Source organism: Leptosomus discolor, chromosome 27 (assembly GCF_034619465.1).
Source record: "Leptosomus discolor isolate bLepDis1 chromosome 27, bLepDis1.hap2, whole genome shotgun sequence".
In the NCBI taxonomy this organism is placed as follows: Eukaryota; Metazoa; Chordata; class Aves; order Leptosomiformes; family Leptosomidae; genus Leptosomus; species Leptosomus discolor.
This window is the reverse complement of record NC_141417.1, coordinates 4,561,253-4,575,981: the sequence shown is the minus strand read 5'-3', so window position 1 is coordinate 4,575,981 and position 14,729 is coordinate 4,561,253.

Sequence of the window (14,729 nt, the reverse complement as noted above, 5' to 3'; positions counted from 1 at the left end):
TTCTAGAAGTTGGGCTTTAACTCTAGACTTTGGGCTTTACCTCAAGACGTTCGGCTTTAACTCTAGCTGTTGGGCTTTACCTCTAGATTTTGGGCCTTACCTCTAGAAGTTGGGGGTTATATCTATATGGTTGGATTTAACTGTAGATGTCAGGCCTTAACACTTGATTTTGGAATTCACCTCTAGATGTTAGGCTTTACATCTAGATTCTGGGCTTTCCCTCTAGATGTTGGGCTTTAACTCTAGATTTTGGGCTTTACTCTAAAGGATGCGCTTTAACTCTAGATATTCGGCTTTACCTCTAGAAGTTGGGTTTTACATCTAGATGTTTGGCTTTAACTGTCGGTGTCGGCCTTTAACACTAGATATTGGAATTCACCTCTAGATCTTAGTCTTTACCTCTACATGTTGGGCTTTACCTCTAGAGTATTTGGCTTTAGATCTAGCAATTGGGCTTTACATCTAGATTTTGGGCTTTAGATCTAGAAGTTGGGCTTTACATCTAGACTTTGGGCTTTACGTCTAGATATTGGGCTTTACCTCTAGATTTTGGGGTTTACATCTAGATGTTTGCCTTCACCTCTGTAAGTTGGGCTTTACCTGCAGACATTGGGCTGTAGGACTAGATGATGGGCTTTACCTCTAGAAGTTGGGCTTTACATCTAGATTTTGGGCTTTACCTATAAATGATGTGCTTAAACTCTAAATATTGGGCTTTACCTCTAGATGTTGGGCTTTATATTTAGAAGTTGGGCTTTACATCTATATTTTGGGCTTTAGATCTAGAAGTTGGGCTTTACATCTAGATTTTGGGCTTTAGATCTAGAAGTTGGGCTTTACATCTAGACTTTGGGCTTTACGTCTAGATATTGGGCTTTACCTCTAGATTTTGGGGTTTACATCTAGATGTTTGCCTTCACCACTGTAAGTTGGGCTTTACCTGCAGACATTGGGCTGTAGGACTAGATGATGGGCTTTACATCTAGATTTTGGGCTTTACCTCTAGATGTTGGGATTGAACTCTAGAATTTGGGTTTGAAATCTATATATTTTGCTTTTCCTCTAGATGTTGGGCTTTCCCTCTAGATATCTGGCTTTAGCTCTAGATGTTGGGTTTTACCTCTAGATATTGGTCTTTACCTCTAGATTTTGGGTGTTAGATCTAGATTTTGGGCTTTACATCTAGATTTTGGGCGTTAGATCTAGAAGTTGGGCTTTACATCTAGATTTTGGGCTTTACGTCTAGATATTGGGCTTTACCTCTAGATTTTGGGTTTTAAATCTATATATTTGGCTTTTCCTCTAGATGTTAGGCTTTACCTCTAGATTTTGAGTTTTACATCTAGATGTTTGCCTTCACCTCTGTAAGTTGGGCTTTACCTGCAGACATTGGGCTGTAGGACTAGATGATGGGCTTTACCTCTAGATGTTGGGCTTTATATTTAGAAGTTGGGCTTTACATCTATATTTTGGGCTTTAGATCTAGAAGTTGGGCTTTACATCTAGATATTGGGCTTTACGTCTAGATATTGGGCTTCACCTCTAAGTTTTGGGGTTTAGATCTATATATCTGGCTTTATCTCTAGGTGTTGGGCTTTATCTCTAGATTTTTGGTTTTAAATCTATATATTTGGCTTTTCCTCTAGATGTTGGGCTTTACCTCTAGATATCTGGCTTTACCTCTAGATGTTGGGGTTTACCTCTAGATATTGGTCTTTATCTCTAGATTTTGGGCGTTAGATCTAGAATTTGGGCTTTACATCTAGATTTTGGGCTTTAGATCAAGAAGTTAGGCTTTACATCTAGATTTTGGCCTTTACGTCTTGATATTGGGCTTTACCTCTAGATTTTTGGTTTTAAGTCTATATATTTGGCTTTTCCTCTAGATGTTGGCCTTTACCGCTAGATATCTGGCTTTACATCCAGATGTTGGGCTTTACCTCTAGATTTTGGTTTTTAAATATATATATATTTGGCTTTTCCTCTAGACGTTGGGCTTTACTTCTAGATTTGGGGTTTTACATCTAGATGTTTGCCTTCACCTCTGTAAGTTGGGCTTTACCTGCAGACATTGGGCTGTAGGACTAGATGATGGGCTTTACCTCCAGATGTTGGGCTTTACCTCTAGATATCTGGCTTTATCTCTAGATGTTGGGTTTTACTTCTAGCTATTGATCTTTACCTCTAGATGTTGATCTTTAGATCTAGAAGTTGTGCTTTTCATCGAGATTTTGGGCTTTATGTCTAGATATTGGGCTTTACCTCTAGATTTTGTGTTTTATATCTATATATTTGGCTTTTCCTCTAGATGTTGGGCTTTACCCCTAGATATCTGGATTTACCTGTAGATGTTGGGCTTTACCTCTAGATTTTGGGTTTTCCATCTGGATTTTTGGCTTCTCTCTAGAATCTGGGCTTTACCTCCAGACGTTGGGCTTTACCACTAGATGTTGGGTTTTACCTCTAGATGTTGGTCTTTAGGTCTAGATATTGGACTTTACCTCTAGATGTAGGGTTATACATCTAGATGTTTTGCTTTACATTTAGATGTTGGTCTTTATCTCTAGATGTTGGGTTATACCTCTATATGTTGTGCTTCACCTCTAGATGTTAGGCTTTACCTCTAGATGTTTGGATTACATCTAGATGTTTTGCTTTACATTTAGGTGTTCGGCTTTATCTCTAGATTTTGGGTTTTAAATCTATAAATTTGGCTTTTCCTCTAGATGTTGGGCTTTACCTCTAGAGTATTTGGCTTTAGATCTAGCAATTGGGCTTTACATCTAGATTTGGGGCTTTAGGTCTAGATGTTGGGCTTTACCTCCAGATTTTGGATTTTAAATCTATATATCTGGCTTTATCTCTAGATGTGGGCTTTATCTCTAGATTTTGGGCTCTAACTCTAGGTATTGGTGTTTACCTCTAGATTTTGGACTTTAACTCTGGAAGTTGGGCTTTACCTCTAGATGTTGGGATTGAACTCTAGAATTTGGGTTTGAAATCTATATATTTTGCTTTTCCTCTAGATGTTGGGCTTTACCTCTAGATATCTGGCTTTACCTCTAGATGTTGGGTTTTACCTCTAGATATTGGTCTTTATCTCTAGATGTTGGGCTTTAGATCTAGAATTTGGGCTTTACATCTAGATTTTGGGCTTTAGATCAAGAAGCTGGGCTTTACATCTAGATTTTGCCCTTTACGTCTTGATATTGGGCTTTACCTCTAGATTTTGGGGTTTAAATCTATATATTTGGCTTTTCCTCTAGATGTTGGCCTTTACCCCTAGATATCTGGCTTTACCTCTAGATGTTGGGCTATACCTTTAGATTTTGGGTTTTACATCTATATATATTTGGCTTTTCCTCTAGATGTTGGGCTTTACCTCTAGATTTCGGGTTTTACATCTAGATGTTTGCCTTCACCTCTGTAAGTTGGGCTATACCTGCAGGCATTGGGCTGTAGGACTAGATGATGGGCTTTACCTCCAGACATTGCGCTTTACCTCTAGATATCTGGCTTTACCTCTAGATGTTGGGTTTTACCTCTAGATATTGGTCTTTACCTCTAGATGTTGGGCTTTAGATCTAGAAGATTTTCATCTAGATTTTGGGCTTTACGTCTAGATATTGGGCTTTACCTCTAGATTTTGGGTTTTATATCTATATATTTGGCTTTTCCTCTAGATGTTGGGCTTTACCCCTAGATATCTGGATTTACCTGTAGATGTTGGGCTTTACCTCTAGATTTTGGGTTTTCCATCTGGATTTTTAGCTTCTCTCTAGAATCTGGGCTTTACCTCCAGACGTTGGGCTTTACCACTAGATGTTGGGTTTTACCTCTAGATGTTGGTCTTTAGGTCTAGATATTGGACTTTACCTCTAGATGTAGGGTTTTACATCTAGATGTTTTGCTTTACATTTAGATGTTGGTCTTTACCTCTAGATGTTGGGTTATACCTCTATATGTTGTGCTTCACCTCTAGATGTTAGGCTTTACCTCTAGATGTTTGGATTACATCTAGATGTTTTGCTTTACATTTAGATGTTGGGCTTTATCTCTAGATTTTGGGTTTTAAATCTATATATTTGGCTTTTCCTCTAGATGTTGGGCTTTACCGTCAGATATCTGGCTTTACGTCTAGATGTTGGGCTTTACCTCTAGAAGTTGGGCTTTAACTCTAGACTTTGGGCTTTACCTCAAGACGTTCGGCTTTAACTCTAGCTGTTGGGCTTTACCTCTAGATTTTGGGCCTTACCTCTAGAAGTTGGGGGTTATATCTATATGGTTGGATTTAACTGTAGATGTCAGGCCTTAACACTTGATTTTGGAATTCACCTCTAGACGTTAGGCTTTACATCTAGATTCTGGGCTTTCCCTCTAGATGTTGGGCTTTAACTCTAGATTTTGGGCTTTACTCTAAAGGATGCGCTTTAACTCTAGATATTCGGCTTTACCTCTAGAAGTTGGGTTTTACATCTAGATGTTTGGTTTTAACTGTAGGTGTCAGGCTTTAACACTAGATATTGGAATTCACCTCTAGATCTTAGTCTTTACCTCTACATGTTGGGCTTTACCTCTAGAGTATTTGGCTTTAGATCTAGCAATTGGGCTTTACATCTAGATTTGGGGCTTTACCTCTAGATGTTGGGCTTTACCTCCAGATTTTGGATTTTAAATCTATATATCTGGCTTTATCTCTAGATGTTGGGCTTTATCTCTAGATTTTGGGCTCTAACTCTAGGTATTGGTGTTTACCTCTAGATTTTGGACTTTAACTCTGGAAGTTGGGCTTTACCTCTAGATGTTGGGATTGAACTCTAGAATTTGGGTTTGAAATTTATATATATTGCTTTTCCTCTAGAAGTTGGGCTTTACCTCTAGATATCTGGCTTTACCTCTAGATGTTGGGTTTTACCTCTAGATATTGGTCTTTACCTCTAGATTTTGGGTGTTAGATCTAGAATTTGGGCTTTACATCTAGATTTTGGGCTTTAGATCTAGAAGTTGGGCTTTACATCTAGATTTTGGGCTTTAGGTCTAGATATTGGGCTTTACCTCTAGATTTTGGGTTTTAAATCTATATATTTGGCTTTTCCTCTAGATGTTGGGCTTTACCTCTAGATTTTGGGTTTTCCATCTGGATTTTTGGCTTCTCTCTAGAATCTGGGCTTTACCTCCAGACGTTGGGCTTTACCACTAGATGTTGGGTTTTACCTCTAGATGTTGGTCTTTAGGTCTAGATATTGGACTTTACCTCTAGATGTAGGGTTTTACATCTAGATGTTTTGCTTTACATTTAGATGTTGGTCTTTATCTCTAGATGTTGGGTTATACCTCTATATGTTGTGCTTCACCTCTAGATGTTAGGCTTTACCTCTAGATGTTTGGATTACATCTAGATGTTTTGCTTTACATTTAGATGTTCGGCTTTATCTCTAGATTTTGGGTTTTAAATCTATATATTTGGCTTTTCCTCTAGATGTTGGGCTTTACCGTCAGATATCTGGCTTTACGTCTAGATGTTGGGCTTTACCTCTAGAAGTTGGGCTTTAACTCTAGACTTTGGGCTTTACCTCAAGACGTTCGGCTTTAACTCTAGCTGTTGGGCTTTACCTCTAGATTTTGGGCCTTACCTCTAGAAGTTGGGGGTTATATCTATATGGTTGGATTTAACTGTAGATGTCAGGCCTTAACACTTGATTTTGGAATTCACCTCTAGACGTTAGGCTTTACTTCTAGATTCTGGGCTTTCCCTCTAGATGTTGGGCTTTAACTCTAGATTTTGGGCTTTACTCTAAAGGATGCGCTTTAACTCTAGATATTCGGCTTTACCTCTAGAAGTTGGGTTTTACATCTAGATGTTTGGTTTTAACTGTAGGTGTCGGCCTTTAACACTAGATATTGGAATTCACCTCTAGATCTTAGTCTTTACCTCTACATGTTGGGCTTTACCTCTAGAGTATTTGGCTTTAGATCTAGCAATTGGGCTTTACATCTAGATTTGGGGCTTTACCTCTAGATGTTGGGCTTTACCTCCAGATTTTGGATTTTAAATCTATATATCTAGCTTTATCTCTAGATGTTGGGCTTTATCTCTAGATTTTGGGCTCTAACTCTAGGTATTGGTGTTTACCTCTAGATTTTGGACTTTAACTCTGGAAGTTGGGCTTTACCTCTAGATGTTGGGATTGAACTCTAGAATTTGGGTTTGAAATTTATATATATTGCTTTTCCTCTAGAAGTTGGGCTTTACCTCTAGATATCTGGCTTTACCTCTAGATGTTGGGTTTTACCTCTAGATATTGGTCTTTACCTCTAGATTTTGGGTGTTAGATCTAGAATTTGGGCTTTACATCTAGATTTTGGGCTTTAGGTCTAGATATTGGGCTTTACCTCTAGATTTTGGGTTTTAAATCTATATATTTGGCTTTTCCTCTAGATGTTGGGCTTTACCTCTAGATTTTGGGTTTTCCATCTGGATTTTTGGCTTCTCTCTAGAATCTGGGCTTTACCTCCAGACGTTGGGCTTTACCACTAGATGTTGGGTTTTACCTCTAGATGTTGGTCTTTAGGTCTAGATATTGGACTTTACCTCTAGATGTAGGGTTCTACATCTAGATGTTTTGCTTTAAATTTAGATGTTGGTCTTTATCTCTAGATGTTGGGTTGTACCTCTATATGTTGTGCTTCACCTCTAGATGTTAGGCTTTACCTCTAGATGTTTGGATTACATCTAGATGTTTTGCTTTACATTTAGGTGTTCGGCTTTATCTCTAGATTTTGGGTTTTAAATCTATATATTTGGCTTTTCCTCTAGATGTTGGGCTTTACCGTCAGATATCTGGCTTTACGTCTAGATGTTGGGCTTTACCTCTAGAGTATTTGGCTTTAGATCTAGCAATTGGGCTTTACATCTAGATTTGGGGCTTTACCTCTAGATGTTGGGCTTTACCTCTAGATTTTGGATTTTAAATCTATATATCTGGCTTTATCTCTAGATGTGGGCTTTATCTCTAGATTTTGGGCTCTAACTTTAGGTATTGGTGTTTACCTCTAGATTTTGGACTTTAACTCTGGAAGTTGGGCTTTACCTCTAGATGTGGGATTGAACTCTAGAATTTGGGTTTGAAATCTATATATTTTGCTTTTCCTCTAGATGTTGGGCTTTACCTCTAGATATCTGGCTTTACCTCTAGATGTTGGGTTTTACCTCTAGATATTGGTCTTTATCTCTAGATGTTGGGCTTTAGATCTAGAATTTGGGCTTTACATCTAGATTTTGGGCTTTAGATCAAGAAGCTGGGCTTTACATCTAGATTTTGGCCTTTACGTCTTGATATTGGGCTTTACCTCTAGATTTTGGGTTTTAAATCTATATATTTGGCTTTTCCTCTAGATGTTGGGCTTTACCTCTAGATTTTGGGTTTTACATCTAGATGTTTGCCTTCACTTCTGTAAGTTGGGCTTTACCTGCAGACATTGGGCTGTAGGACTAGATGATGGGCTTTACCTCTAGAAGTTGGGCTTTACATCTAGATTTTGGGCTTTACCTCTAAATGATGCGCTTAAACACTAAATATTGGGCCTTACCTCTAGATGTTGGGCTTTAGATTTAGAAGTTGGGCTTTACAGCTATATTTTGGGCTTTAGATCTAGAAATTGGGCTTTACATCTAGATTTTGGGCTTTACGTCTAGATATTGGGCTTCACCTCTAGATTTTGGGGTTTAGATCTATATATCTGGCTTTATCTCTAGATGTTGGGCTTTACCTCTACATTTTGGGCTCTACCTCTAGGTATTGGTATTTACATTTAGATTTTTGACTTTAAATCTGGAAGTTGAGCTTTACATCTAGACTTTGGGATTTACCTCTAGATGTTGGGATTGAACTCTAGAATTTGGGTTTGAAATCTATATATTTTGTTTTCCTCTAGATGTTGGGCTTTACCTCTAGATATCTGGCTTTACCTCTAGATGTTGGGTTTTACCTCTAGATATTGGTCTTTACCTCTAGATGTTGGGCTTTAGATCTAGAAGTTGTGCTGTACATCTAGATTTTGGGCTTTAGATCAAGAAGCTGGGCTTTACATCTAGATTATGGCCTTTACGTCTTGATATTGGGCTTTACCTCTAGATTTTGGGTTTTAAATCTATATATTTGGCTTTTCCTCTAGATGTTGGCCTTTAACCCTAGATATCTGGCTTTACCTCTAGATGTTGGGCTTTACCTCTAGATTTTGGGTTTTAAATATATATATATTTGGCTTTTCCTCTAGATGTTGGGCTTTACCTCTAGATTTGGGGTTTTACATCTAGATGTTTGCCTTCACCTCTGTAAGTTGGGCTTTACCTGCAGACATTGGGCTGTAGGACTAGATGATGGGCTTTACCTCCAGACGTTGGGCTTTACCTCTAGATATCTGGCTTTACCTCTAGATGTTGGGATTTACCTCTAGCTATTGGTCTTTACCTCTAGATATTGATCTTTAGATCTAGAAGTTGTGCTTTTGATCTAGATTTTGGGCTTTACGTCTAGATATTGGGCTTTACCTCTAGATTTTGGGTTTTATATCTATATATTTGGCTTTTCCTCTAGATGTTGGGCTTTACCCCTAGATATCTGGATTTACCTGTAGATGTTGGGCTTTACCTCTAGATTTTGGGTTTTCCATCTGGATTTTTGGCTTCTCTCTAGAATCTGGGCTTTACCTCCAGACGTTGGGCTTTACCACTAGATGTTGGGTTTTACCTCTAGATGTTGGTCTTTAGGTGTAGATATTGGACTTTACCTCTAGATGTAGGGTTTTACATCTAGATGTTTTGCTTTACATTTAGATGTTGGTCTTTATCTCTTGATGTTGGGTTATACCTCTATATGTTGTGCTTCACCTCTAGATGTTAGGCTTTACCTCTAGATGTTTGGATTACATCTAGATGTTTTGCTTTACATTTAGATGTTCGGCTTTATCTCTAGATTTTGGGTTTTAAATCTATATATTTGGCTTTTCCTCTAGATGTTGGGCTTTACCGTCAGATATCTGGCTTTACGTCTAGATGTTGGGCTTTACCTCTAGAAGTTGGGCTTTAACTCTAGACTTTGGGCTTTACCTCAAGACGTTCGGCTTTATCTCTAGATGTTGGGCTTTATCTCTAGATTTTGGGCTCTAACTCTTTGTATTGGTGTTTACCTCTAGATTTTGTACTTTAACTCTGGAAGTTGGGCTTTACCTCTAGATGTTGGGATTTAACTCTAGAATTTGGGTTTGAAATCTATATATTTTGCTTTTCCTCTAGATGTTGGGCTTTACCTCTAGATATCTGGCTTTACCTCTAGATGTTGGGTTTTACCTCTAGATATTGGTCTTTACCTCTAGATTTTGGGTGTTAGATCTAGAATTTGGGCTTTACATCTAGATTTTGGGCTTTAGATCTAGAAGTTGGGCTTTACATCTAGATTTTGGGCTTTAGGTCTAGATATTGGGCTTTACCTCTAGATTTTGGGTTTTAAATCTATATATTTGGCTTTTCCTCTAGATGTTGGGCTTTACCTCTAGATTTTGGGTTTTCCATCTGGATTTTTGGCTTCTCTCTAGAATTTGGGCTTTACCTCCAGACGTTGGGCTTTACCACTAGATGTTGGGTTTTACCTCTAGATGTTGGTCTTTAGGTCTAGATATTGGACTTTACCTCTAGATGTAGGGTTTTACATCTAGATGTTTTGCTTTACGTTTAGATGTTGGTCTTTATCTCTAGATGTTGGGTTATACCTCTATAAGTTGTGCTTCACCTCTAGATGTTAGGCTTTCCCTCTAGATGTTTGGATTACATCTAGATGTTTTGCTTTACATTTAGATGTTCGGCTTTATCTCTAGATTTTGGGTTTTAAATCTATATATTTGGCATATCTCTAGATTTTGGGCTCTAACTCTAGGTATTGGTATTTACCTCTAGATTTTGGACTTTAACTCTGGAAGTTGGGGTTTACCCCTAGATGTTGGGATTTAACTCTAGAATTTGGGTTTGAAATCTATATATTTTGCTTTTCCTCTAGATGTTGGGCTTTACCTCTAGATATCTGGCTTTACCTCTAGATGTTGGGTTTTACCTCTAGATATTGGTCTTTACCTCGAGATTTTGGGTGTTAGATCTAGAATTTGGGCTTTACATCTAGATTTTGGGCTTTAGATCTAGAAGCTGGGCTTTACATCTAGATTTTGGGCTTTACGTCTAGATATTGGGCTTTACCTCTAGATTTTGGGTTTTAAATCTATATATTTGGCTTTTCCTCTAGATGTTGGGCTTTACCTCTAGATTTTGGGTTTTAAATATATATATATTTGGCTTTTCCTCTAGATGTTGGGCTTTACCTCTAGATTTGGGGTTTTACATCTAGATGTTTGCCTTCACTTCTGTAAGTTGGGCTTTACCTGCAGACATTGGGCTGTAGGGCTAGATGATGGGCTTTACCTCCAGACGTTGGGCTTTACCTCTAGATATCTCGCTTTACCTCTAGATATTGGGTTTTACCTCTAGATATTGGTATTTACCTCCAGATGTTGGGCTTTAGATCTAGAAGTTGTGCTTTTCATCTATATTTTGGGCTTTACATCTAGATATTGGGCTTTACCTCTGGATTTTGGGGTTTATATCTATATATTTGGCTTTTCCTCTAGATGTTGGGCTTTACCCCTAGATATCTGGATTTACCTGTGGATGTTGGGCTTTACCTCTAGATTTTGGGTTTTCCATCTGGATTTTTGGCTTCTCTCTAGAATCTGGGCTTTACCTCCAGACGTTGGGCTTTACCACTAGATGTTGGGTTTTACCTCTAGATGTTGGTCTTTAGGTCTAGATATTGGACTTTACCTCTAGATGTAGGGTTCTACATCTAGATGTTTTGCTTTACATTTAGATGTTGGTCTTTATCTCTTGATGTTGGGTTATACCTCTATATGTTGTGCTTCACCTCTAGATGTTAGGCTTTACCTCTAGATATTTGGATTACATCTAGATGTTTTGCTTTACATTTAGATGTTGGGCTTTATCTCTAGATTTTGGGTTTTAAATCTATATATTTGGCTTTTCCTCTAGATGTTGGGCTTTAACGTCAGATATCTGGCTTTACGTCTAGATGTTGGGCTTTACTTCTAGAAGTTGGGCTTTAACTCTAGACTTTGGGCTTTACCTCAAGACGTTCGGCTTTAACTCTAGCTGTTGGGCTTTACCTCTAGATTTTGGGCCTTACCTCTAGAAGTTGGGGGTTATATCTATATGGTTGGATTTAACTGTAGATGTCAGGCCTTAACACTTGATTTTGGAATTCACCTCTAGATGTTAGGCTTTACATCTAGATTCTGGGCTTTCCCTCTAGATGTTGGGCTTTAACTCTAGATTTTGGGCTTTACTCTAAAGGATGCGCTTTAACTCTAGATATTCGGCTTTACCTCTAGAAGTTGGGTTTTACATCTAGATGTTTGGCTTTAACTGTAGGTGTCAGGCTTTAACACTAGATATTGGAATTCACCTCTAGATCTTAGTCTTTACCTCTACATGTTGGGCTTTACCTCTAGAGTATTTGGCTTTAGATCTAGCAATTGGGCTTTACATCTAGATTTGGGGCTTTAGCTCTAGATGTTGGGCTTTACCTCCAGATTTTGGATTTTAAATCTATATATCTGGCTTTATCTCTAGATGTTGGGCTTTATCTCTAGATTTTGGGCTCTAACTCTAGGTATTGGTGTTTACCTCTAGATTTTGGACTTTAACTCTGGAAGTTGGGCTTTACCTCTAGATGTTGGGATTTAACTATAGAATTTGGGTTTGAAATCTATATATTTTGCTTTTCCTCTAGATGTTGGGCTTTACCTCTAGATATCTGTCTTTACCTCTAGATGTTGGGTTTTACGTCTAGATATTGGTCTTTACCTCGAGATTTTGGGTGTTAGATCTAGAATTTGGGCTTTACATCTAGATTTTGGGCTTTAGGTCTAGATATTGGGCTTTACCTCTAGATTTTGGGTTTTAAATCTATATATTTGGCTTTTCCTCTAGATGTTGGGCTTTACCTCTAGATTTTGGGTTTTACATCTAGATGTTTGCCTTCACCTCTGTAAGTTGGGCTTTACCTGCAGACATTGGGCTGTAGGACTAGATGATGGGCTTTACCTCTAGAAGTTGGGCTTTACATCTAGATTTTGGGCTTTACCTATAAATGATGTGCTTAAACTCTAAATATTGGGCTTTACCTCTAGATGTTGGGCTTTAGATTTAGAAGTTGGGCTTTAGATCTATATTTTGGGCTTTAGATCTAGAAGTTGGGCTTTACATCTAGATTTTGGGCTTTAGATCTAGAAGTTGGGCTTTACATCTAGACTTTGGGCTTTATGTCTAGATATTGGGCTTTACCTCTAGATTTTGGGGTTTACATCTAGATGTTTGCCTTCACCTCTGTAAGTTGGGCTTTACCTGCAGACATTGGGCTGTAGGACTAGATGATGGGCTTTACCTCTAGAAGTTGGGCTTTACATCTAGATTTTGGGCTTTACCTATAAATGATGTGCTTAAACTCTAAATATTGGGCTTTACCTCTAGATGTTGGGCTTTATATTTAGAAGTTGGGCTTTACATCTATATTTTGGGCTTTAGATCTAGAAGTTGGGCTTTACATCTAGATTTTGGGCTTTAGATCTAGAAGTTGGGCTTTACATCTAGACTTTGGGCTTTACGTCTAGATATTGGGCTTTACCTCTAGATTTTGGGGTTTACATCTAGATGTTTGCCTTCACCTCTGTAAGTTGGGCTTTACCTGCAGACATTGGGCTGTAGGACTAGATGATGGGCTTTACATCTAGATTTTGGGCTTTACCTCTAGATGTTGGGATTGAACTCTAGAATTTGGGTTTGAAATCTATATATTTTGCTTTTCCTCTAGATGTTGGGCTTTCCCTCTAGATATCTGGCTTTAGCTCTAGATGTTGGGTTTTACCTCTAGATATTGGTCTTTACCTCTAGATTTTGGGTGTTAGATCTAGATTTTGGGCTTTACATCTAGATTTTGGGCGTTAGATCTAGAAGTTGGGCTTTACATCTAGATTTTGGGCTTTACGTCTAGATATTGGGCTTTACCTCTAGATTTTGGGTTTTAAATCTATATATTTGGCTTTTCCTCTAGATGTTAGGCTTTACCTCTAGATTTTGGGTTTTACATCTAGATGTTTGCCTTCACCTCCGTAAGTTGGGCTTTACCTGCAGACATTGGGCTGTAGGACTAGATGATGGGATTTACCTCTAGAAGTTGGGCTTTACCTCTAGATGTTGGGCTTTAGATTTAGAAGTTGGGCTTTACATCTATATTTTGGGCTTTAGATCTAGAAGTTGGGCTTTACATCTAGATATTGGGCTTTACGTCTAGATATTGGGCTTCACCTCTAGGTTTTGGGGTTTAGATCTATATATCTGGCTTTATCTCTAGGTGTTGGGCTTTATCTCTAGATTTTTGGTTTTAAATCTATATATTTGGCTTTTCCTCTAGATGTTGGGCTTTACCTCTAGATATCTGGCTTTACCTCTAGATGTTGGGTTTTACCTCTAGATATTGGTCTTTATCTCTAGATGTTGGGCGTTAGATCTAGAATTTGGGCTTTACATCTAGATTTTGGGCTTTAGATCAAGAAGTTAGGCTTTACATCTAGATTTTGGCCTTTACGTCTTGATATTGGCTTTACCTCTAGATTTTTGGTTTTAAGTCTATATATTTGGCTTTTCCTCTAGATGTTGGCCTTTACCGCTAGATATCTGGCTTTACATCCAGATGTTGGTCTTTACCTCTAGATTTTGGGTTTTAAATATATATATATTTGGCTTTTCCTCTAGACGTTGGGCTTTACTTCTAGATTTGGGGTTTTACATCTAGATGTTTGCCTTCACCTCTGTAAGTTGGGCTTTACCTGCAGACATTGGGCTGTAGGACTAGATGATGGGCTTTACCTCCAGATGTTGGGCTTTACCTCTAGATATCTGGCTTTATCTCTAGATGTTGGGTTTTACTTCTAGCTATTGATCTTTACCTCTAGATGTTGATCTTTAGATCTAGAAGTTGTGCTTTTCATCTAGATTTTGGGCTTTATGTCTAGATATTGGGCTTTACCTCTAGATTTTGGGTTTTATATCTATATATTTGGCTTTTCCTCTAGATGTTGGGCTTTACCCCTAGATATCTGGATTTACCTGTAGATGTTGGGCTTTACCTCTAGATTTTGGGTTTTCCATCTGGATTTTTGGCTTCTCTCTAGAATCTGGGCTTTACCTCCAGACGTTGGGCTTTACCACTAGATGTTGGGTTTTACCTCTAGATGTTGGTCTTTAGGTCTAGATATTGGACTTTACCTCTAGATGTAGGGTTTTACATCTAGATGTTTTGCTTTACATTTAGATGTTGGTCTTTATCTCTAGATGTTGGGTTATACCTCTATATGTTGTGCTGCACCTCTAGATGTTAGGCTTTACCTCTAGAAGTTTGGATTACATCTAGATGTTTTGCTTTACATTTAGGTGTTCGGCTTTATCTCTAGATTTTGGGTTTTAAATCTATATATTTGGCTTTTCCTCTAGATGTTGGGCTTTACCGTCAGATATCTGGCTTTACGTCTAGATGTTGGGCTTTACCTCTAGAAGTTGGGCTTTAACTCTAGACTTTGGGCTTTACCTCAAGACGTTCGGCTTTATCTCT